The following is a 24219-nucleotide window of genomic DNA, read 5'->3' as shown; positions in this document are numbered from 1 at the left end:
AATCTGGACCTCGAGGTCTTTTAAAAGAGGACAGCCCCGTGGGGAAAGAGTGGACTGGGATGACAAAGAAGCATCTCGTTTGCCTCCTGTGTCAGTGAAGGAACGCTGAAGAGGAGGCATGGCCACACAGTAAAGACGGGAGGGCTTCTTGTTGCATCTAACTGTCCTCTTGCTCAAGAAAGCTTCAGTCTAAATGTGGTCATTGATGTTGCCTAGGATGCAGTTAGGGTTGTGTGGTGACCCATTTAACAACTGTCCAGTAAAAGGCTGTGTCCATACACATTGATCTCAGAACCAGAAACTGTCAGCTCTTTGCCCTAGAAGTGAGGCTTCTTTCATACATACCTCGTCCTTCTTTCCTAAGTGGTATGAAGAAGAGAAGTGGATGAGGGAGCAAACAAAATGCTATTGAAGTCTCAACTTTCTAGCTATACACTTAACTTGTTTAAGATAAATTAGCCACCGTAACCAGCCTTACCATAAAAACCTTAACCGCATTAATTGTTTAACGTATTTAATTCTTGTCATTTTTATTACTAGCCTCATTTTGCAAACAGATAAACCAAATTTCATAGTTTAAAGCTTGGCAAACTACTACCACATGAATCACTAAGGGTGAGCTAAAGGGCAGGGTGTAGGAAGGCATTGGAATGATGTCATAACATACTATAGGTCGGATTGAACTGTCTGGAGAAAGGCATTTTGTATTGACAGAGGACAGTTAAGCAAAGACAGATCTATAAAATGTATGGTACCTCTGTTGAGTGGTGCTTCAATCTATCTGGAGCCCACAGTAACATGGAAAAGAAAAGGGAGAACCGGAAGGGAGCCATTGTCTGAGAGACGAAAGCTTTGACTGCTAGTGCTTTCCAATCGTTTCTCTTTCACTTGGGCATAAGAGCACTTGAAGGGGTTGAGCAACATGGGCCAGGGAGGGTGACAGTGGACCATCAGGGCTGTGCTTTTAGGGAGATTAACTTGGCAGCAGTGTGTTGGATGGAGTCAGGGGCAGGGTGTGTAGGTGACCAGGAGAAAACAGGATGAGATGGGCCGGTGCACTTCTGAATTCAACGGCAAATATTCTAGATAAAAGGAAAATCAGCCCCTTGTTCAGTAGGAGAGCATCAAGGTGGGAGAGAGGGATGGAGAGAAAGCATCGCTACGTATTGACCCCATGCAGATGTCCTTACAGCAGTTAGGAAAACATGAGTGACAAAGACCAGAACTTTGGGGCAGATCATTTACTACCTATGAACAATGTTAATGAAAGTTACTTATTTATTGCTTATAAACAATGTTAATGAGAGTCACTAAAATAATCAAAGAGAACTTTGCTAATAAAAGACATCATGTAAGATAACAAAGAAAAGCACTTACTTATAAGCCATGAATGTTATGGACTTTATATGGTTGCGCTCTTTAGAATCATGACCCCAGGGGCATCATTTATCCTTATCATATGTGTGAACTAAAAATAGAGAGGCTAATTTATATTCTCACAGGACACACCTGAGTTTATCTACACTCTGTCATGATATTTAAACAAATTTATTTATTTTTCCAAACGGATGACTTTTGACTACAGGGTCATTAAGATGGTTGACATTAGAAAGAAGACACGAACCAAAGTTTTCTTTCATTCTGTTTTCAGTGACATTTGTGTCTCGTATCTACTGCATGGATTCTTTTGTTTCCCTCGGAACCACACAGAGTACTGTAAGATGCCAGGGGCTTAAGGAATATAAGTAGCATGCCTTTTATGGAGTCAAGGATTTTCCAGTGTACTTTAAATTTTAATAGCCACTGATGGAGACCTCAAGAGACTGAAACACGTTGGAGTGCTGGACTTTAGCCTTTCTTTGTTTTCCATAGAAATATGCTCATGCTGTACCATGGGGGAAGTGTACAGACAGTGCAGGTGACTGCTTGAAGTAGAATTTTTTCCCTTCCAATGTATGCATGTTTTCTATTGGGGTAGCTGGGTATATACATTTTTAATATTATGAAGCCATGAGTGTTAATAAAAAAAAGCCAGCTGAATATATATCAGCCTCCTGGGAGATCAGGCTTTGGAATGCTGAGTGGGTCTGGTGTATGATAAAACTTTAAGATTTTTTTTCAGGGATTTCTAAAGACATTTGCTTATCTGTAGTCCAGATGGTAAGTACTGATGATGAATAGTGAACTTTACAAGTAGGTGAAACCATGGCTGATGGAAAAAGATTCCAACATCTATTTGATAAAAAAAAATACTCACATGATGTGAAGAAAAAAGACTAAACTAATAAAGATGCATTATGCAGTAATATTTGACATTCTGTTTCAACGTCTAGGGAATCTGGTTTTGGGTGAGGTACTTCCTTATGAGGTTTTGTGTGTGTGTGTGTGTGTGTGTGTGTGTGTGTGTGTGTGTGTGTGTGTGTGTATCATTCTTCAGGTGTATACCACCTTATTATTTGAGACAGGGTCTCTCACTGACCAGGAGCTCATTAATTAGGCTAGGTTGGTTGGCCAGCAAGCCTTAGAAAACTATCCCTCTTAGTTCTCAAGCACTTGGATTACAAGTACAAGCCATTGCACCTAGAATTTTTATGTGGGTTGTGGGGTTGAAACTCGGGCCTTTGGCAAGCACCAACTCAACTGTCTTTCCAGACACTTCTTTTAAAAATCTTAATTTTTACCTATGTATATGTGTATTTATATATGTATATGTGCAGGTAGCAACAGACAAGAAGAAGGCATCAAATCACCTGAAGCTAGAGCTACAGGTGGTTGTAAGTTGCCTGATGTAGGTGCTGGGAACTGAACTCTGGTCCTCTTCAAAAGCAGCAAGTACTTTTAACTGCTGAGCCTTCTCTCCAGCTTTCTCCTTCTTACAACTTCTTGTTTCATAACTCAATACTCCAGAGTAGCACTCTTCAAAGATTAGCATAGTCCCCATACATCCACATCTGAAAATAAAAATCCACCTTGCTACAGTTGCATGTTATAGTTTGAGGTCCGTCTGCGCATGTGCTTTAAGGTATCTTTCCACTCTTTGAAATGGTATCACAACCATCACATCCATAGATGATGTGCAGTTCTGAAAAGAGGTTTCTGTAATTTCTTTTCTCATTTAGGTTCTCTAAAGGGTTTGTAACCCTCCACAGGCAGAGAACCACTGGGTTAATGGAAGGTGGCCCTATCAGTCAGGATTCTGGCAGGTAACAGATGGTACACTCAAATGGGGTTAGAGTTTAATGAAGAGACCATTTTCAAGAGTTTGGGGAAGGATGGAAGAAATCAACAAGTGGTGCCTCCCCTTAGGCTAGCAACAGAGGGAGACCTGGAGATGCCAGAGGAGCAAGCTGGTTCTGTGTCCGGATAGCTGTAGCTATTGCCGGTGAGGAGGATGCATTTCAAGAGTGCAGGCTTTGATGGAGCAAACATAATCTCTCCATGCTGAGCAAACAAGGCATAGGAGGATGCAGAACACCCCACTTCATTGTTTTCTTGGCCTTGACTCTATTGTTTATGCCTTCCTGTATCTCAGCCTCCTCAAAGGTCAGGTTCTAGAAGTACAGATGGTAGAGAAGGGTACATCAAGGACCTGAGGGACCGTACAGAATGCCCTACATGGGGACACTTAGCTAACACATTTTATTATAAACCCAATGACTGTTCCCCTACTGCCAATGGGGACTGCAGCCAAGATCTGCCATAACAACATGCTCTGCTTAGAAAGGGTTAGAACCTAGACTAATGCAGCTTTATGGTTTTCAACCTTCAGCTTTATGGGTTGGTTTCTAATTCTGAAATACAACCATTTGAGGGTCAGCAGCATAAAATTAACGTCACGTTAAGGTAACTGTTCTAGATGTTGGGATCATTTTTAAGGCATTTGGATGTCATGAGAACCTGTTCTAGAATGCTCGAGATGAAGTGAAGGAAAAGAGTTGTGTACTCACACCTGTGAAGCAAAGCTGTGGTGTGCTGAGTGGGGCAGAACTTGCATCTGGCTTGATTTCAGTAAAAGGCTTGGGTTTGTAAACTCTGGTATTGCATTAACTCATTGTATGGAGTCCATTGTTGCAATTAGACTGCTTTTTAAGTTTATTAGTGGACTCACTAATGTACTCTTAAAAAGCTTTATCTAGAAGGAAGTCAATATTCAAAGCCAATAGAACTGAAAAGCTTTGCCACACACTCTCTCGCTGAAAATCGTGTTATCAATTTTCATGTGACTGTTAATCAATTAGAGTGACAGAGAGATGATTTGAAGTCAATTTTCTGTTTATTGCTAAATTAGCATTTGATCACATACGCTTATTTTGGGTTTTAAAGAGGCTCTGAATTCTTTTGTCAGGAGGCAAAATGGAGGGGAAGTCAATGATGGGAATAATCATTTGTGATTTTAAAAATATTTGCACATTAAGATGCAAAATTTTGAAGTAAATTTTTCAAAGGAAGGTGCCTCTTGCTGCACAGTTGGGCTGGCACATCTGGCAGATGAAAACTGATCACACAAAGTGTCACATGTAAGGCAAACATACTTAGTGCGAAGTCCAAGAAATGAGCCACGTGTTCAATGTTCTGTGGATGGTTAGGTCGTATTCCCAAAATGAACAGGAATCCAGTCATTTAAGCCAAGGAAGTGTGCCATAGATAAATTGTTTTCAGAATAGCATGTAAAGATCTAGCCTTTATGCATCATGCTATCTCATGCCCAAATTATTGCTTAGATACTGACAGCATCAGCAGGAGTTAAATGCACGACTGTGACAAGACGCAGTAAAGGGGCATAGAGGACGGCGAGGATGTGGCAGTTGCAGCTGTCTCCTTACTGTGGTCTTACCGTGTGCCTCACTCCTTGCAGAGTGTCTTTGGGGAAGAAACTTCTGTCGGCCACTCAAGGACTTGCTATGGACTGCTCACTGTTGTTGGTGTAGCCATGACAGTTTAACAAAGAAATAAAGTCAGCTCTGCATGACTAGATGTTCGTCTCTGTCTAGGTGTTATTCCCACTCTTTCAAAGGAAGTGAAACTGCACTGCAGCGGCAAATGGTTGGTGGACCACTGAGGGGAAAGCTTTGTCCAACTCCAAAGAAGTGAAGTCCACATAATGCTCTAACTTCTAGCTCAGAGGGAGAGGTCAGAGTGACCTCTCTTTGCATTGTGTGAATTGACTCATGTTTGGGCTCTTTTCCCTCATCTGAAAAACAAAGGATTAAGCAAGATGACTCTAAGGGTTTCTGCAGCCTTAAATATTCAGTGTTGAGAATTACCCAGAGGGGAACGACTCCTCTCAAATGTAAAATATTATGCCAATATCCCAATTATAAATCAAATACTAGGGAATCTGGAATGCAGACATTATATTTCTCATAAGAACTTCAAGTCCTTGTAATTGTGTATTTTCAATTACTCAGTGGTGTAATTGAATCACTAAAGTATGGCTCCTTAATTTATGTTGGATAGCAGGTAGATAAGCTTACTAGCAGAAGTGTTGCACATTCCGGCTTTTCTCCCTTTAAGACACACTTTCCATTGAAACGTGGAATCAATTACTGTGGGTTTGTGATGATTCACTGTTATGGAAGGAACGTGAAAGTACTGGGATGACAGACTGCATTTTGTCCATATATTTGGACCACTGATGCTGAGTTTAAATTACTTATGATCATACTTAATGGTGGGCCAGCACACGCACTGTTGTCTTTTCTGTGTGTGTAATTAAATTGTGTAAGACAAGACCTCACTGTGCCTCTTAGCTATTAAATCTCTGTGGCGGCGTGAGGTGTGGTTGCCAGTGCTCTGTTGGGGAAATACTTAGACTTAGGAGTGAAGGGAGAGGATTTGCTGGCTTCCTCCATATATCAGCTGCTCTATTTGAATTCTGAATGCCTGTTTAAGCGTAGTGTCTGGGGTGTACCAGTAAAGTTTAATAGAATTAGTGTAGAGCTGGGTCCATTGAAGGAGATAGTCATTTGCCTTCATAAACACCACAGGAGGTGGAGGATACTGAAAGGAGAGAGAGAGAGAGAGAGAGAGAGAGAGAGAGAGAGAGAGAGAGAGAGAGAGAGAGAGCAAGAGAAAGAGAGACAGACAGACAGAGACAGACAGAGACAAACAGAGAGACAGAGACAGAGAGAGACAGAGACAGAGACACACACACAGAGACAGAGAGAGAGCTCAAAAAGAAAGATTTCTTTCCCCCACTACACACACACCACAGAGATCCCAGTGGGAATGTCACCCTCTGGCAGGGTACTGGGAACACTGTCAGGGCCTGGATGGAAGATGTGGTTTCTCTAGACTTAGCTGAAAGGGAATCAGAATTGCAAGCTGGTTCCAAATAACCTTGGAGGGTTAGAGTCAGGAGAGGCAATTACTCCTGCTCCTTTCCCTGAACTGTAAATATCACTTACAGACTTTGTTTCCAAACCTGAGTTAATTGCATTGGCTCTGGGGGATCCTGGGTTACAGAGAATGGGTGCTATCGATTTTGTCTATTTAAGGAAGGTTTAGGTAACCTCCACTACACCTGGGCCAGTCTCCCCATTAGTTGGATACCCTTTGAGTTACAGCAGTCACACAGAGGTGACAGAGACATCCAGATTCAGTTTTACAGAGGGGATGGCAGTAATCCCGAGTGAGAGAATTATGCACAGTGCAGCCACGGGCACCTCATTTCAGTTTTCTCTACAAGGTCATAACATTCTTTTGGTCATCCAGTTATGTTTAGGTGAGTTGTTCATTTCACCAGGAAATTTGATTTTCAAAGCAAGTGGAGGAATCCAAAGCCAATCTACTGTCAGCTTGCTAGACTATGTGCTCTGACGAAAAAAACAAAACTGGAGGTGGTATCTACTCTTATTGTTTAAAAGGTTGTCATTTAGGCTAGCAGAAACTTGACTCATTCTAGATACATATGTCTGCACAGGATTGTTGAGTACCTGCTTTGCACCACGCACCATACAAGGCTCTGGTGGTTATGGAGAAAACCAGTCATGGCTTTTGCTTTTTGAGTACTTTAGGACCTAGTGGTGTTGGCAGCCAGGTAAGTGGATAAAGAAGTTGAAGTGTGATGGATTGCATTGGTTCAGTGGGATCCTGGGTTACAGAGAACGGGTGCTATTGATTTTGTCTATTTAAGGAAGGTTTATGCAACCTCCACCACACCTGGATCAGTCTCTCTGTTCATTGGGTACCCTTTAAATTGTGGAAGGCACACACACACACACACACACACACACACACACACACACACACACAATCCACTTATACAAAGAGGAGGCACATTGACGATTTGGGGAGTTCACTGAGGTGTAAACACAGACAGGGTTGCCACACATACTCACATGTGTATTTTTTTTCTTTTATGCCATTGGAAAATCTGTTGGGAACTCAAAGATGAATGCCGGCACTCAGTTAGGGAGGCCCCGTTTCTTTGCTTGTGATAGAGATAATACTTAAAAATAAAATCATAACTGACTGCCATATTGACAGGGCTTTTTCACAGGCACAGCTGTAAATAAACTGGAGTTTTTACTCCTCTGTGATCACACAGCAAGGTCATGTGCCCTCTCTTAGGTAGTGTCTACAGAAACATTTAGAAAGCAGTTAAGGGAAAGTAGCCCAGGGAAGACGGTCTACTTGATTGTGATGAATGGACCTACGATTTTCCATTTTTACTTTGGTCATCTTTCTCTGAATATTAAAGATAAATGCAATCCAGTAATAGCCATGGTTGCTAACTCTTCAACAAGCATCTCAGATGAGGGGCTGCTTCTACTGACAACCGCGAAGTAGTGACTATAAAGAAACTAAGGCTGGAGATGAAGTAACATTGTGAAGTTTAGCACATGGTAGCTTGAGGACTCCAGAGCAGGCTTTTCTGATTCCCAAGCCTATTTGGCTGCTAAGCCATGATGCTTAGGGAGCAGCAGTGTTCCCCAAGTGAATCTCCACTCTTCAGGGCGAGGGGTATCTTTCATAATATCGATATCCCCCATAATACATGCAGGATTCTTCGGAAATACTTGGAGACTATGACATGTCCAGATCACGAGCAGGTAAGAAAAACAAATATTAATAGCTGTAAACAAGCCTCCATGTTTACTGCATACCTAACATTGGGATAAGTACCTTACAATGAAATTTCTTTTCATGCACATTATAAAGATGCTACAGTAAGTTGTATAAAATGTACTAAAATGAAGTTTACAGCTCAGTGGAGGGTTTTGTCTGTGTGAACTATTTCCAACACCCTAGAAACTTCCCTCGTGCCCCTTTAAAGTCAATTGCCTATATAAGAGATTATTTTTGTTATCAGTGCCTTTGACCAGTTATTGTACTATATAATGGACTGCATTACTATATAAGTGGATTCTTGTAGTGTGACTCTTTTATATGTGTTCCTTGGATCCTTAAAACATCTATAAGATGTTCCTATGTATTTACATGAATCAATGTCTGTTCACTTTTTTGTTGCTATTTGGTGCTTTATTCCATTAATTCACCACATTCCACTTGGTGCTTCTACATATGGATACTGGGTTGTTTGGAACTTGAGGATAATGCAGTTAAGTCTATTAGAAATGGTTTTGGGACTCAGTGAACACATTTTTTAGGATGTAAACTCAGAAGTAGAATTTCATGGTCATGAAGTGGGTTTTTGTTTAATTTTAACGGCCAAGTGGTTTTACACAGTGATTGAATCCACTTACAGAATCACGAGCAAAGTGCATGGAACATCTGTTTGTTCCATGTTTGTGTCAACACTTGATTCTGTCAGTCTTTTACATTTTAGCCATTCTTTCTCTACAGTACTATCTCTTGGTTTTTTCCCCCAATGCCTCACATACAATTCACATAGTAACTTCATGAAATTGGAATTATAGTTTCCATTTCACAGATGAGGAAATTGAGGTAGAGACATGTCAAATAATTTTTTTCAGGATTAGACAGCTAGTTAATGAAAAGAGCAGATTTGAAGGCAGACTATCTGGCTCCAGAGTCCACAATCTAAATATTTTATTCGTTAATGGGGGATGTCCATGAGAGATAAACATGTGGCTGTACTTCAAGCCAGTGATTAGTAACTGCTAGCACTATTTGCTGCCCTGGCTTTTAGCAAAGGCACAAATATTTATTTAATAACGAGATACAAACCACTGTCTCATTTCCAAAGTACTGTAGCTATTTAAGTACTGATTACGTTTATCTTAGAAAAGGTTAAAAATAAATATAATCCATGCATGGTGGCTCGTGCTTGTAATCTCAAGTCTTTGAGAACCTGAGGCCAGAAGACTGCCATGAGTTTGAAGCAAGCTTGGGCTACATAATGAGTTCCAGATCAGCCTGGAGTACAGAATGAGATGTCATCTCAAAAACACCAAAACATACACATGCATGCACACATAAATAAATAAATATGTATTTCCCAAAGAAAAGTTGCTTTGGGAACTACACAAAATCCCTTTATGAACTGTTGTAGCAATAACCTGATAAGCATTTGATTTAAACTATGTGAAAATCAACCTGCAAAAATGACCCATTTCACCAATTTTTAAATACCTGTGACCCTTCCATACAGTTCAAAGTGTCATTGTGTTCAGGGTATCAGCTGCAGAGAGGTGTCTGGTCCTAACTCGCTGCACACATGCATCTCACACAGTTTACTTTGTCTCAGATCTGATGCTGGCTTCTCAGAAGCAGAGCGATGGAGGAACTGTGATTCTCCATGGCTGAAAGTTTCAGTACTGAGCAGTAGGCTAAGCCATGTGGTCCAAGGATGCTCAGGAGGTCCATGTTGTCTTTGTGTACACACACACACACACACACACACACACACACACACACACACACACACGGAGGTCAGAAGACAACTTTGGGAGTTGTTCTTCAGGCACCTTCTACGTTTCGTTTGAGACCAAGTCTCTCATGGGCCTGAACTTATGTTAGGCTAGTCTACCAGCAATCTCCGAGGCCCCAACTGTCTGCACCTCTTTTTTGGCCATCACTGGGATTAAAAACTCACACTACCTCACCTGGAATTTTACCTGGGTTCTGGGGACTTGAACTCAGGTCCTCATGCTTTTGAGGCAAGAACTTTACAGATTGAGCCATTTCCACAGCCCCACATTCTAATTTACTTACTATTCATGGTGTTCATTTTCCCAGAGTAATGAAATAAAATACAGATATGGGAGAATTCCTTTTTTCCTGTATCTTGGATATCTTGAAAGAAAAGGCCTGGGACTAACTTCTGAGTTATTGTTTGGAAAATAATGGTGTCTTTGTTTGCGACCCATTGCTGATGTTCACCGGACGTCTATAGAATCAGTTATTTAGTGATGCTCTGCCACCACTGACCCACTGCACACGGTTCACACATGTGCTTCTGAAGATGAAGTGAAAACAGATCCTCTGCAGCCCCAGGCTTCAGAGCCAGGGCTTGGCCACAGGGATATGAATGGTGTTTTTGAAGGAAAACTGGTTTGAAAGCAGCTTAAATGTAGCAGTAAATGAATATGAGTCGGAGTTAAGCACCCATCACCCGCCTCCACGCAGTCCCATCTCTCCCAGCCATTTGGAGCCATTTCCGCTGAACTCCGCCTAGTCAGTTTCCCACCGGGTAACAGCATGCGCCAGGAATAACGGCTTTCGCCTGAGCGTGCGCCTGCTCTCTCCATCAGCCACTTGAAGGCATTTTGGAATTGTGTGCTTTTCTTTCTTTTTTCTTTTCTTTTTTTTTTTTAAACAGCATATAAAACTAAATTGAATTCAATGCTAGTAAAAAAAGGGTGGCTTATGTCTGCGACAAGGATGTGTTCTTTCAACTCTAAATGGAATAGCAAAAAACCTGAATGTAAGGTGTTATTTCCTGTGGGGCAAAGAAAGATTATTTTCTTCTGTTACACCTTCTCTCTGCACTACTCTTGATTCTCCCTTGAACTGCTATTTCTCTCTCTCTCTCTCGGTGTGTGTGTGTGTGTGTGTGTGTGTGTGTGTGTGTGTGTGTGTGTGTATGTGTGTGTTAGAGAGAGAGAGAGAGAGAGAGAGAGAGAGAGAGAGAGAGAGAGTTTGTGTGTGTGTGTGTCTGTTTCTGTGAATCTTGCCTTCTCATTTTACTATGAAAACACAAGTGCAAACAAGCGTGAATTATTCCATACCCGGCAATGTGTGCAGCACTTTGTGAAATCATGTATTCAATCACAGCTCTCTGTCACTCACGAGCTCTGTCACTTTAGGCAAGTTAGTTAACATCTCTGTGCTTGAGTTTCCTCCTCTGAGAAATGGAGACAATAGCAAGTCTTTGAGGAAGGAACTGCAATTATTCTATGGAGTAGGAAGCTGGGAGAGAGAAGTTATTGGTCCTAGGCCATGCAGGTAATAGGTGTTGGACTAGAGATGCCTCCCCGACTCCTAACCCATGATTCTAGCTCTCAAGTCTGGGTCTTCAAATACTTCTCTGTTCAGCATCTTTGGATTCATGTATATGAATCATGAAAAGCAACATGTTTTTCTCTTTGAATGACATACTCATTCTTTTTTTTTTCCTTTTTAAAGTTTTATCCTTGATGAACAAGTGTGAAGAGTATATATCAAAGGGGCTTTATTGGCTCCTTCTGAACTATTTTAGGAAGAGTGCTACATGTTAGCTGTGTGATGTTGAGTGCCTCAGTTTTACTTTTGACATGGAGGTGTATACCTTATGCAAAGTGTCTGCATTCAGTTGAGATGATATTAGATAGTTGGGATTACATGAACTGAAAAGGTTCCAATGACAGGTCTATGCTGAGTTTGAGACCAGAGGATGACCAGGACAGACATGGCCCACTGTCCTTGGAGCTTCCTCCCTAGTAGGGAGGTACATAAAATAAACACACAATGTCCTATCTAGACAATGCCGAGAGAGTAGTTTGTTTAACTACACTTAGCTTTATGTGCCAAGCGAGGGCTTGGCTTTATAGGTGGGTATCAGTGAGTACCTGCTGGATTTGATGGATGCTATCAGCTGCTCCAGATCACCAGTGTGTCTTGAAAATGCAAATGTCAGCCAAAAAGGTATCTGAAAGGGCAGAAGGCAGAGGAGGGTCCACTCAGCAGGAACTGCAGTCAGCTCAAATCAGGAGGAACTGGAGGGCAGTGGTCAGTGGGGATCTGGATCCTAGGAGCAATTTGAGCTCTGGGGGACACCATGGAGGAGGAAAGAGAAAGGGCATGCTAAATTGGCACCCCACATGGCCTGCTCTGGGATGGACTATGTACCATGTTCTTAGTCTTGCTGAGCTTGTGTCCCTTGTATACAAAATAGAAGTAGTAATACATACTGAGTAGGATTCATGTGATTTTGATGTCCAGAGGTTGAGAGTGAGTGGAAAAAGTTCTTTAAAGGCTGCTTGGCTTATCACAGCCATTTGGTGTTGGCTTTATTATTATTGGTGTGCAGCATCTTTGTTCTGACTTCATTGTTATAAGGAAGCACTTGACCTGCTGCTAATACAATGCTGGTTTCCTTGGCTCTTAGAAGACATTCTTGCAAAGAATGTCCCGTGTAATGGTGGTGTGGCAGAATGCTTCTTCTGAGACAGGGGAGAAGTCTGTCACTTGTCTACAACTGTTGATAGGTGTTCGTATGACAGCCACATCCCTGTCTGGTTTTCTCTTTATAAGCAAGGTCTTGAGTTGGCTTGGGTCTACTCCAAGGTCATCTCCTGTACTCAGATTCTATGACAATCTCTGGAGACTCCACCGGGAAAGATGGCCAACGGACCCACCATCTCCTGCCAATTTAAACTTAATGTAGTGCTTTTCAGTTGAGGTGATTTTTTTTTCTGTTCTCTACTCATGGACATTTACCAATACCTAGGTATCTTTGGTTGTTACAGCTAGGTGGCCGCTGATACGTCTATTAGGACAAGAGTATTTTTAAGCATCTCACAATGTCTTAACAAAAAATGGCTAAAGTATCACTCAGGCTCCGCAACTCCTGTTTAATGCTTTCCCTGTATTTTTAGAACAAAATGAGCTAGCCACAACTCTCTTTCCATTAGCTATTTTACCATGTCTTTGGGCCATTTGAGGGAGCCAGTGGAGAAGTTGGTCATTTAGAAGGCTTTGCTTCCTTTTCTTGATGTGTCTTGATCACAGGGAGCTGGGAACATCAGTGATGAGAGAAATGGAATCAGATGCTTAAAAGATGAACATGGGACATCACGAGCACACAGGGCCAGAAGAGGAGCAGAAATGAGTCTCTGTTGACGTTGCTAGAGAACTGGCAGACAATGGGTCTTAGATTCTGGTGGGACTTCTTTGTGAAATGAACTAATTGCTTACTACTGTAGTGTGATATGGCAGAACAGCCTCGGAGCTTTGGCTGGGGACAGAGCAAAACGGAAGTAGAGTGAGTGTCTGCTTCATAACATGAGGCTCCTTGTGCCCGGCTCTCTCCCTTCCAGACTCCCCACAGAGATGCCTCTTTTCCAAGATCTTTCTCCTATCAGTTGTTTACTCATGTGCTTCTCCACAGAGGCCTCTCATGTTGCCTCAGCCCTGGTGTTGGACAGACACTCCAAAATTTACTTACAGAATGAGTGAGCAAATGAATGAATTAGTGAATGAGGCATAGCTTCAAATCCCAGTCTTTGTGCAAATTTTAAGATAATCCCTTTTGGCTTGCTTCCCAACTTATTCTGTGTATCTCAGATTGTAAAGAGAGATGAGGCAGGGACAGAGGCAGTTTTCTGGCTGACACTTCATGAGGGTGCAGAGAGGTGACAGTTACTTGGAAAATGGAAGAGTGTGGGGTCATAGGGTACTTTAATATAAGTAAGAATTGTCGGTGAGCTGGTATGATGGGTCAGAAGCATGAAGGTGATCAAGGTGATCAAGGAGAATAATGGGGCTGATAACTGCTCTATTATAGGGAAGCATTAATGATCTCCATAAAGATGGTATATGGCTCAAAAGGCATTATTTTTAGTAGGTATCCTCAAGTTGTGTGAATTAATAAGGAACAGCTTGGGTAGTGGAACTCATTAACTTCTCAAATCTACCTTATTTACACTGAATGTAAACCCTTCTGAGACTGGTAGCATCAACCATTGCAAATGATTTTCCCAGAGAAGACAGTATTTTCTGCTAGGATTGTATTTTTGCTTTAAGGCATGAGGGTAGGGAGGGAATTTTTGGATGCTTTAAATATTCTTTAGAGGTGCAACATCTGTCTCCAGTATCCCTCACTGAAGCCAAAAGTCCTGAGTCACTTCAGGACCATTTACAACTAATCACATATGGTTTGTTTGTTACACACCATTGTGGAAACATTTAATTCCTTTGTTTTAGAATCACTCAGGTTGGTCAATGGTCTGTTGTGCTTGTCAATAGGAGATTAGTGTTAATTTATAGCGGGGTCCTGAATGGGAGCCTCTCCTGATCTTGGCTTCCTCTTCAAGCCACGCTATGGGCTGATGCACCTCCTTGTGCAGAGAGAGGCCTTTACTACGCACACAATTCCTAGTCATTTCTTAACACAAGGCCTTTCTTCTCAGGGCTTCAGTGGCATGGCCTCACCAAGAACACATCTTTTTTTCTTGGACATGAATTAAAACTTCTGCCTTTCATATCAACTTCCTTCCAGGTATTCTTGGGTCTCATAATTAAATTAGTAATAAGAATAAAAGGACCCTGTCCTTAGGTTTGTCATGATCCTTTCCCCATCTCCATCAGTGAATGCTGTCCCAGGACACCTGCTATGCAGAGAGAGGAGAAAGGAGAAGGAGAAAGAGGCCACTAGGCGTTCTCATGTGCCTTGTCATCTTATCCCTCCTCTAGGTAGCTATTTTCACCTCAGCTATCCAGAAAGGGAAATCAAGGCCCAGGGATGATTAGTTACAAATTCAAAAATCACATGGCTGGTCCAGTGGTGAACCAGACTTCCAATCCAGGTGTCATTGCCTGGACCCGATGAATCTTATCAAATACCTGCAGTCGGGAAAGGGAGGGCCAGGGAAAGGTTAAGTCAAGACCAAAGAAAAGATTTATAGCTGAGAAAATAGGAAGGAGCCTATCTGATGCGGAGTGGAGGGGAAATTGGAGGAATTGAATTCCTTTTCACTCTGTACTGATGGACTCCATAGAAACTCATTGATCTGCACCAACAGAATCTTCAAACTGATGTGGTTTCTCCCTGTCAGTCCTGAGCCAGAGCCTGGTGTCAGACCAAGTCTAGTCATTATCCTGTATTCCTAAGTTCATCATCATATTGCCTCTTTAGCAGGAAGTATAGGAACAATGTAGCAAAAAATATTAGTAATTAACTATTATTGGGGGTGTTCTGCATGGTAGATAAGCACTGAACATAAAATTTCCAATATATCATTGACTAGTGCCCTATATGACTGGATTGATGGAAATGGACGTTTCAATGTCAGAAAACACAAGTCCCTTGTTTTATTATTAATACAGACAGTGAGCATAAGTTACTCTCTCACATGTCAGTACTTGTCTGAGGATGCAGGCTCGTATGGCCTATGGCTGCATACTGAGTATCCTATCTATGAACAGCTACCATTCAGTCAATCAATCATGAGGGACTTATTATCCCACGTTACAGACAGGGGACAGAGACACTGAAAGTGACTTTCTACAGCCATATAGTTAGTGAGACCAGGAGCTAACACTGGAAGGCAGGTTCCAGAATCTTCCTTGTTAATTTCTCTGAATCTTGTATGACTCACAATACAGATTTTGAACTAAGGATGGGATGGGTGTTCAGTGAGTTCTGACTTGGTCATTTAGCTTCTGTATGACATCTGTGTCAAGTGACATATCGGTAGCACATGGATAGCCCCTGGCATGGTATAGGTGCTCAATAAATAGAATCCCTTCATTTTGACAAGGGCACAATTCCAAATGGCCCGCTGATAATGATCAAGCGGCTATCTGGGATTATCTGAATGTGTCTCAGTTGTCATATCTGTCAGAAAATAGTTTGTCAGGTTTTTCTGCAGGGAGAAATTAAGTTTTAACTTAGCATTTAAAATATCTGCATATATATTTCCAAACTCTGTCTATACAGCAGACATGACTAGATATAGTGCATATTGTGAGAATAAGTTTTGTTTCCCTGAGGATCCAGGGAAACAGCATATATTGTTTCTTTGAGGAATCTTGAGGTCCAAGGTCTGGTGATAAATTTCATTATTATAATTATACATAATTATTTCCTCCGTAGATCAGCGCCTTTGATTTATTTTTTTCCATGCCTCAGTTTCCTCATCTATTAAATGGGAATGTTAATAATGCAACCTGCTTCAGAATGTGACTGGAGGGTTGAGTAAATGAATATCAGCAATGCACTTAGTACAGTGTCTGACAAGATGATAAGCACTTTGCAAAGATTAGTCTTATTGTTGGTGACGATTGGTGTATTAGAAGGTTTGGAAAGGGTTGGGATTCCAAGACATGATGCATTCACTATGTGAGGAAACCCACAGCCTTCATTCAATCAAAAGCCACATGTAAAAAGGATTGAGAATATTAATGGTTGATTATTATGATTACTTTTCTTAGCAGCAAGTGCATGTTGGATGTGTTGCTGATTACATCCTTATATTTTATCTCTTATATCTTTTTTAACAATTTTTTGGCTAGTAATTAAGTTTTAGGGTGGTGAAGTCACAACTTAGTGACCCATAATAAATACATAGAGGTCCCTCAAGATGACACCAGGAGAAATCTGGCTATGTTACATAGATTCTAATCAGAAAAAAAGTGTTCCTAAATGAAGTGTTAATGTTTACCCAGTTCTAACTATACGCTGGATTTCCATTCCAAGTACTCTACACGAGTAGTCTTGTCTTATCTTCACACAATGCCGTGAGATGAATATTGCCATGATCTCCGTGTTTATGAATGGAAAGCCAGAGTCAAGGGGAATAGATGGAGACTCAGATATTGAGAATGGATATCAGCTTGGATTGCTAGCATTCTCCTTCTGTCACCTGCGCTGCTCTGTAAATGAGAGTAGGGTGCTGCACATGGGGATGTGAACCCACATGCACATGCACACATATATACACATACACACACAGACATACTCACAGCACATATGCCTCAGCCTGGGGAGAGGTGAACATCATCCTCTTTCTTAGGTCTAGTGTTTCCCCTACTCTGGCTTTTCCTGTCCCTTTCTGTAAACTAAGGGGATTTTGATGCCTCTTGAAAGTCCTGCCTGCCACCGAAAACTTTGGAAACACAAGTTGAATGCAGGTTTCCTGCTGTTTCTCCACAGCGTTACTGATGCATCAGGAAGTAGCTATTTAAATGGCTTCATTTCTACTTAGACCCCAGTTATATAATTCCGGGTAGAGAAGGCAGGATGGGAGGCCCAACAGCGCTGTTTAAGACCTGTTACAGGCTTCTCATTTTGACTTTGGTCTTAGGATGCTGGTTCTCACCCTAAACACGTACAACCATGCTGTGGCTGGGACACTTGGGCAGCTGTTCCTGTCCACAGCTTTCTCATGTGCCTGGCTCCTTAGATAAACTGCCCATGATTACCTGTTCTGCAAAGTGGCCACTCCATGGTTTAGAGCCACGGATGGACAATTATTTGCTGGAAGTGTGTGTCTAAAGTCCTGACAATTTTCCCCTGTGGCGTCTTTGAATGTCTGTGCTAAAGGCAGGAGCTGTTGGTTTGCAGAATTAAAGAAAAAAAATGTTTTGAAGCTTGGAGTTTTCCCTGCTTGCCTCGAGGGTTCATTTGAAAAGAGCCTTTGTGTTCTCAATTACACACAGCAAAAGGGGTCCAAGAGATGCTCAGGCACATGCTTTATTATACTGTCAAGGAAGCTGAGGGTCAGACAGGAGATGTGGCCAAGCTCAACAATCTGTCAATAATGAGTAGTGTATACCAAGAGTCTTTACTCTGTGTTTACTCTGATTTTGTGTACATGGTTCTCCTGAGAGAGTCTATGAAGAGCCAGAAACTCATGGTTTCACAGGTCATGTTACTGAGTAGCACAACAGAGGGCTATGTGGGCGAGCTGGATGGAGGCCACGTGTCCCATTCTGAGGAGAAGTTGATACTCAGAATCAGCCTGTGGCTACTGGAAGGTAGTGCTTACACAGGACTGCCACACCTTGCACTTACAAGATAGCAAACTTGTTGGACTCCATAAAACATTTCAGTTTTAAGTGTTGGATGGATTCTCATGCAATGATCTTATAAGTCTGGTGGTAGGCCCATCATCACATGTCTTTGGTTTGATTAGGCATCATGGACCACACATGTTTGTAAAGACCAAAGCTCATTAGCAGGAGATTCCAGAAATCATAGGGAAATCCCAACTCAGGGAAGGAGAGTTAGAGCTCCAAACCCTAATCATGCCCCCTTTTTAGTCCTTTGCATTGGGAGTGGTTTAAAAATCCACCCGATGCTCGTGTTACTCAGAGAACAGTGGGTAGCTAGCTGCTCCACCTCAGCTGCATATTCCATTTAGCCTGTGCCTCTTTCTGTGTCCCTTCATCTAGTACACCAGCAGCCTTGCTGGCTTCTATGCCTCCTGCTTTCATGTCCATGCATCTTTCCTGGTGACAATGTCAGATGGCACAGCATAGGCCATAAGGGACAGACAGCTCTAAATGAGTATTGTAACCAGGACAAATCCTGTTAAACAAGAGAGATTAGCAGGGGGCAGTCTAAGCGGTGGGAACTGATCCGTGATTCTTGGGGAGGGAGAAGAGAATTCGTTTAAGAAAGATGGTAGAAATGACTGTGAATTGAGAGAAACTGGAGTTTAGCACAGGAGATAAATCTCTGCCATACTCTCCAAATCTGGGGCCTTCCCTGTGACATAAAGATGATGGTGTTCGTTCAAGTGTGTGGAGACTCCCACAGATGTTTATCTCAAGTTCGGTGTTAATAAAACATGTAGCTGCCGGCTTCAATATCTCTTTGCCCATCTTCCATTCTTTGTTGCTTGTCCTGTTTAGAAGCTGAAGACTTTCTATCTTGGGCAAAAGCATCACAGAACACATTGCTTTAAGTACATCCCATTTTTAAAGCCTGAGGGCAATCAACTTGAAGAGCAGAGGTCATTTCCAACTTTAGGTAAGGAAAGCCCAAGTTTCTTTAGAGCAGGGACATTTTCTATTACAACTTCCTCAGATCAGTATTTTCAGCTCCCTTGTCAGAAGGACTTTGTTTACCGGTATTAAAAGTACTAAGTAAAATGTCATTACTTCGAGAGCAGCAGGAGATAATTAAATCTTACACACTTTAAGGAATCAAGCCAGGGGCAGAGCTGTTTTGCATACAGCACGCAAAGATGAGGTGAAAGTAGCCTGTTTCGGCTGTCACTCGATATTAGATTAGCTATTGGATAAGTGATACAGGGCTGTGGATCACAGAAACTGTCTAGAAGATCTTCCCATCCTCCACATGGAGCTCTGGTGTGCCCTAGTGCTCACATAGATGGGATGGTTTAATAAACAAGGATGACAGGAGAGTTGACTGCCTGTTGACTGCTGTATGTGATTGGATTTCAGGATATTTTAGGCATAAAACCTTAAAGATACAGAAAGTGACATAATAGAAATTTTATACCTATTTACTTGGGGCATTCTATGTCATATAACTTTTGAAGTTGTCTCTGCCAAAGACTTGGGCAGTATTAAGTGGATCTGATGGAACATAGGGACTGTCATCAATACTGGGTATGGATAATAACATGATGAAACTGTTGAGTGAAGTCAAAAGCAGACCTTGAGCCAACTATCAGGATGCTGGTAGACTAGGAGAGTGCAGGCAGAAGCTGCTTCCTGTGAACTAAGCCAGGGTGAGCTGGATGCTGACAGAGATGCTATGGCCCATAGGAGTAGATACATTACCTTTGGCATGATTTGACTCCTGGCTTTAGTGTCCTTGCATGTAAAGTGGGCATGTGAGGAGGGTTTTAAGTCATGCAGGATATCTGGATCAGAGCTGGCCAAGAAGAACGTTGCTGTGCCTGCTGGTCCCAGCAGCATCAGTGGCCTGACCCCGACTTTAACAACGTATCCACTAGTGAGTTATGTCTAAATACTGATCTGGACACAGCATGGCTTCTGGCCATCACTTATTCTAGTCTGCCTGGTTGGTGTTGGTTGACTAGGGTCCCAGCTATTGATCATACCAGAGGGAAAGCACACATAGTGGATCATGAGCTGTGTGCAACATAGATATCATGGGATGGCAGCTTAACGATAAACTCCCTCTGAAGTTGGCCACAGTTTGGAATGCTCTGCTAAGACAAGCTTATATTTCATCTGCTTTGAAGGTTTAGAACAAGGCCGTTTCTGCTGTCCACTGGAAGGGATGCCACCTGCTTTCCTCTTACTCTCCTTATGCCCCTAGGTATTTCTACCATGTGTTTGAAGGTTTGCAATCTCCTCTGGAGTACATTGCTGTGTGGTCCAGCTTTGATGGAGCCAGACCATCTAGTTCAATCCCTGGTTATCCTTGGAGCTCAGCTAGTATTTGTTGAGTGAAATAAGTAGTTTTATCAAAGTAAGGAGATAATTTTATTGACCTGTCATAGTTTCTCTTGGCCAATAATGGTATATCCCCTAGTATCCAAAGGAATTAAAGCTTAAGTCTCTAGAATTATAAGAGTGTATTTTTTTTCTTGTGATGTTGACTTCTGAATATTTAAGGTACCATGGCTAGAAAATCCCAGAGCTTTGTCACAAGTATCTTTAACCACGATAGCAGGAAGACCCATGTGCAACATGAAAGGGCTTCATGTTGCCCTCTTCAGTGTGAGAATATCAAGCGATCCACTCCTGTTCATTTCCAGACCTATTATAGGTGTAAAAGATAAACCTATTTGTTATCAGTTAACTTAGGTTTTCATTTGTGGTGTTAGATACTACAATTTCCTATGACTTAAGCCAGTTTGAACTGGTTGTTTCATATGACTTGCTGCCTATAGGATCAAAAAGAGTCAAAATTAATTTGACTTTGCCCATTCATATTAATGGTGAGCACTAACATAAACTAGTGGCAAGTATTTTCATTAAATGGAAAAGTCCTCAATGTATATATACTCCTCAATGTGTGGAGACTATAAAAGTCATGAATATATATGCATGTATGTCATGAACTAGCATTAACTACAATAGTTAGAGTTTTGGAAATCAAAAGTAAATTGTAAAATACTTTAAATATTTTAATTAATATGTTAAATCCTGCCTTTCTAATTGTCCTTCCTCTTCTTTCTCAAAATGATGGACACACATTCATTTCAACTTCTATTATAGTTACTGAGGTATTTTCAATTTTACATGTAAAGCATTAGTTCAGTTTCAATAACAAACATGCCTAAGCCTTAAAAAGGCAAGGGCTTTTGTCTTGTCTAGGGTTCATTCCCCTGTGAGGGTGAAAGTGACACTCACCTGAATGACTGTAGAATGGAGGAGTCAAGATGAGCTTTGACTTCCACTCAGCCCACAGTTTTCCTATTTGAGACCAGCTTTGTCGAGTGTTCTGGATCCCACTGAGTTCCATCTTGTGCTCTGTTACAGCTTCCCTTTCCCACTCATCTTCACCACCATCGTACACTCTCAGGTGGGTGTTTCTCACAGGAAAGGTGTGCTTCTGCTTGCCAGGAACATGCCAGTGAGCAGACGTGCACCAGATCTCAGCCAAAGGAGCCTGCACCTGAATAGACACGCAAGAAGTCGAATTCAAAAGAGGTAGACAAAGGAGAGTGATCTATATGTGTGAGGTGGAGAATGCTCTGGAGAAAGAGGGTGGTAAAGCTATGTCTGGGAAAAGAAAGACAGAGCTAGACATGGAGGAGAGAGCAGCAGAGAGTTTTATGCCCAGGACACTAAGAAACAGAAGTGAAAGCGAGTGGAAGGGACTCCACTCAAGAGATGACTCTGTGGAAAAAATGCTTGCTCTACAAGCATGAGGACCTGAATTTGATCCCTCTGTGTAGGAAAGGCAGGACAGCAAGAACTTACAACTCCACTGCTAAGGAGGAAGAGGCAGACAGATCATTGGGTTTGTTGGACAGTCACTCTAGTAAAATTGAGGAGCTCTAGGATCAACAAAGACCCTGCTTGAAGAAAGACACCCAGCATTGACCTCTGGCGTCTATGTGTATGCAAACACACACACACACACACACACACACACACACACACACACAAATGTAAGGGGTAGGGCTGGGAGACATTGAGGTGATGGGCAGAAAGAGTGAGACACATAGACAGCCAGGCAGAAAGAGAGCAAAGAGATAGCAACCATGCCAAAGAGAAACATTTCTCCCAGCTCTACTGATCACTGCTCCTGTTGCTCGAAGCCCGCCCCCGCCCCCCGCCCCCGCCCTTCTCACACCTCTGCTACAGTTAACTGGTTCTCCCACAGTCAGTCATTTTATCATCCATCTCCTGTCTGACCATCATCAGGTCTCTCAGGGTAACATCTGCCCTTAACTCCAGATGTCCTTTCTCTTTAGTCTCAATTCTTTCTGGTGGCCTCTGTGCTGGCCACACCATATGGGGTGGCCTTTCCTGAATAAACTCTCATATTGTCTACACTTTAATGGTTTCTCTGACCTCAGATTCTACATTCCCATGAGTCCTAGGTGACCTGAGAGAGGACGCATGCCAGTGACATCTCACACGTGTTATGCTCCTGGCCAAGCATTTCCCAAGTCTTAACTTTCATCCTTCTGATGATACTTGACATGCAATGCTGCTATCATCTTCATTTTAGTGGCAATAGTGCTGTGGCAGAGAGTTTTAGGAATTTGCTTAAGATATACATCAGCTTGTAAAGTACTAGAGAACCTACTTTTCTAACTGAAACAAATATGTACAGGTTGTACCCATTCCTACACTAAATTTATCACAATTTTGTGGTATTTCCATGTCTTCCCTTTGGTCCCATCCTCCCTGCCCATCGTCCCAGATACCACATCCTGTGAGCTATTTGAGGACCGGACAAACAACTTTGATGCATAGCTTAGCACCTGGCAGGGAGTCAGCTCCTGCAGCATTGCTGGTGAAAGTAAGTGCCACCATTGGAGGTATGTAACGTGGAGGGCTATCAAGAGACCTGTCCATTTCTTAGCACAGCTTTGCAAAGCCTTAGTGACCCCTGTCTGGTATGAGACTCCCTGAGGTGACACAGAATGCTGGAGGAGGGCCACTCTGGGGTGAGGATGCACTTGGCAATGGATGGTTCATACCCCTGACCAGGAGAATCTCTGCAGTTTCTCATGTGTCTGAAAGGAGAAGGAGGGGCCAAGGTGGGGGAACCAGGTACCCTACCTGCAGGCCAAAACCTTCAGGTAATAATTCAAAGTGGCCCTGGTGCCCAGAGGACCACACGAATTAGCATAGCCTTAGAAATATTGTAGGTAAACTGCTGCAGGCCATGCTGGCTGGAGCAAAGTTAGGGAGGCATTTCAACACGGCATCTTTCATGGCTTCCTGGGAATACCTGGCCTCACTAAGAGAGGTGTTTTACAGAATAGAAGTACACTGGAAATCTGTTCTTGGGTGGGGGGAAATACATATTGGCTGTCCCTGCGTTCTATGCAGGGGGCCAAGTGTATGAGTTATGAAGATGACAAAGGGGCTGATTTAGCTCCCATCTCTGCTCCCTCTCACATCTCCACCCTCTCACATCTCCACCTCTACTGCCACCACTGTGATGTCCCAATGTTTTACTCACGTTTGCCCTCTGGAGAATGGAGGATGCTCCTCCCTTTCCCAGCTTGGAGTGACTTTCTCTAGCAGCTGATTACCTTAAATCATGAAGCATTGTCTTGTGGGGATAGAGAACATTGACCATGGGAGTTAAACACAAAATAAATAAGAGCTCCTAAGTCAGTCAGTATTGATGTTATACTTCTAAAACCTAAAATCCCTTGCTGACTGTGGAAAATTAATGATAAGCACAGTCAATATTAATTGTATCTCCAAAAAGACAGGGGGGAAATCTTCCAAAATGAGGGTCAATATAGTCCTCTTGGCAGTACTATATTGAGCATTTCTCCCCCAAATAAATATTTTTTAAACCAATGACAGAATCACATAGGAAAGCATTTACTTGGTCCAGCTGATGGAAACCATGATAATGATCTCTAACAGTAAGGGTAAGGAGAATCTGCTCTTATGTGGTTGAAATGGCTTCTATGTCAATACTGCAACCCTTCTTTAAATTGGGAGCAG

At 42.2% G+C, this 24219-nt stretch overlaps 1 protein-coding gene across 3 annotated transcripts in view; it reads left to right on the top strand.

Moving 5' to 3' along the window:
• Ppargc1a (PPARG coactivator 1 alpha) overlaps positions 1–24219 on the top strand; it is a 682761-nt gene that overhangs the window by 434442 nt on the left and 224100 nt on the right. The window lies entirely within an intron of this gene.

This window comes from Peromyscus californicus, unplaced genomic scaffold (genome assembly GCF_007827085.1).
Source record: "Peromyscus californicus insignis strain IS unplaced genomic scaffold, ASM782708v3 Scaffold_13__1_contigs__length_99412109, whole genome shotgun sequence".
NCBI classification, from domain to species: Eukaryota; Metazoa; Chordata; class Mammalia; order Rodentia; family Cricetidae; genus Peromyscus; species Peromyscus californicus.
Note: the sequence above shows the minus strand (reverse complement) of the source record. Positions and strands in the feature narration are given on the sequence as shown.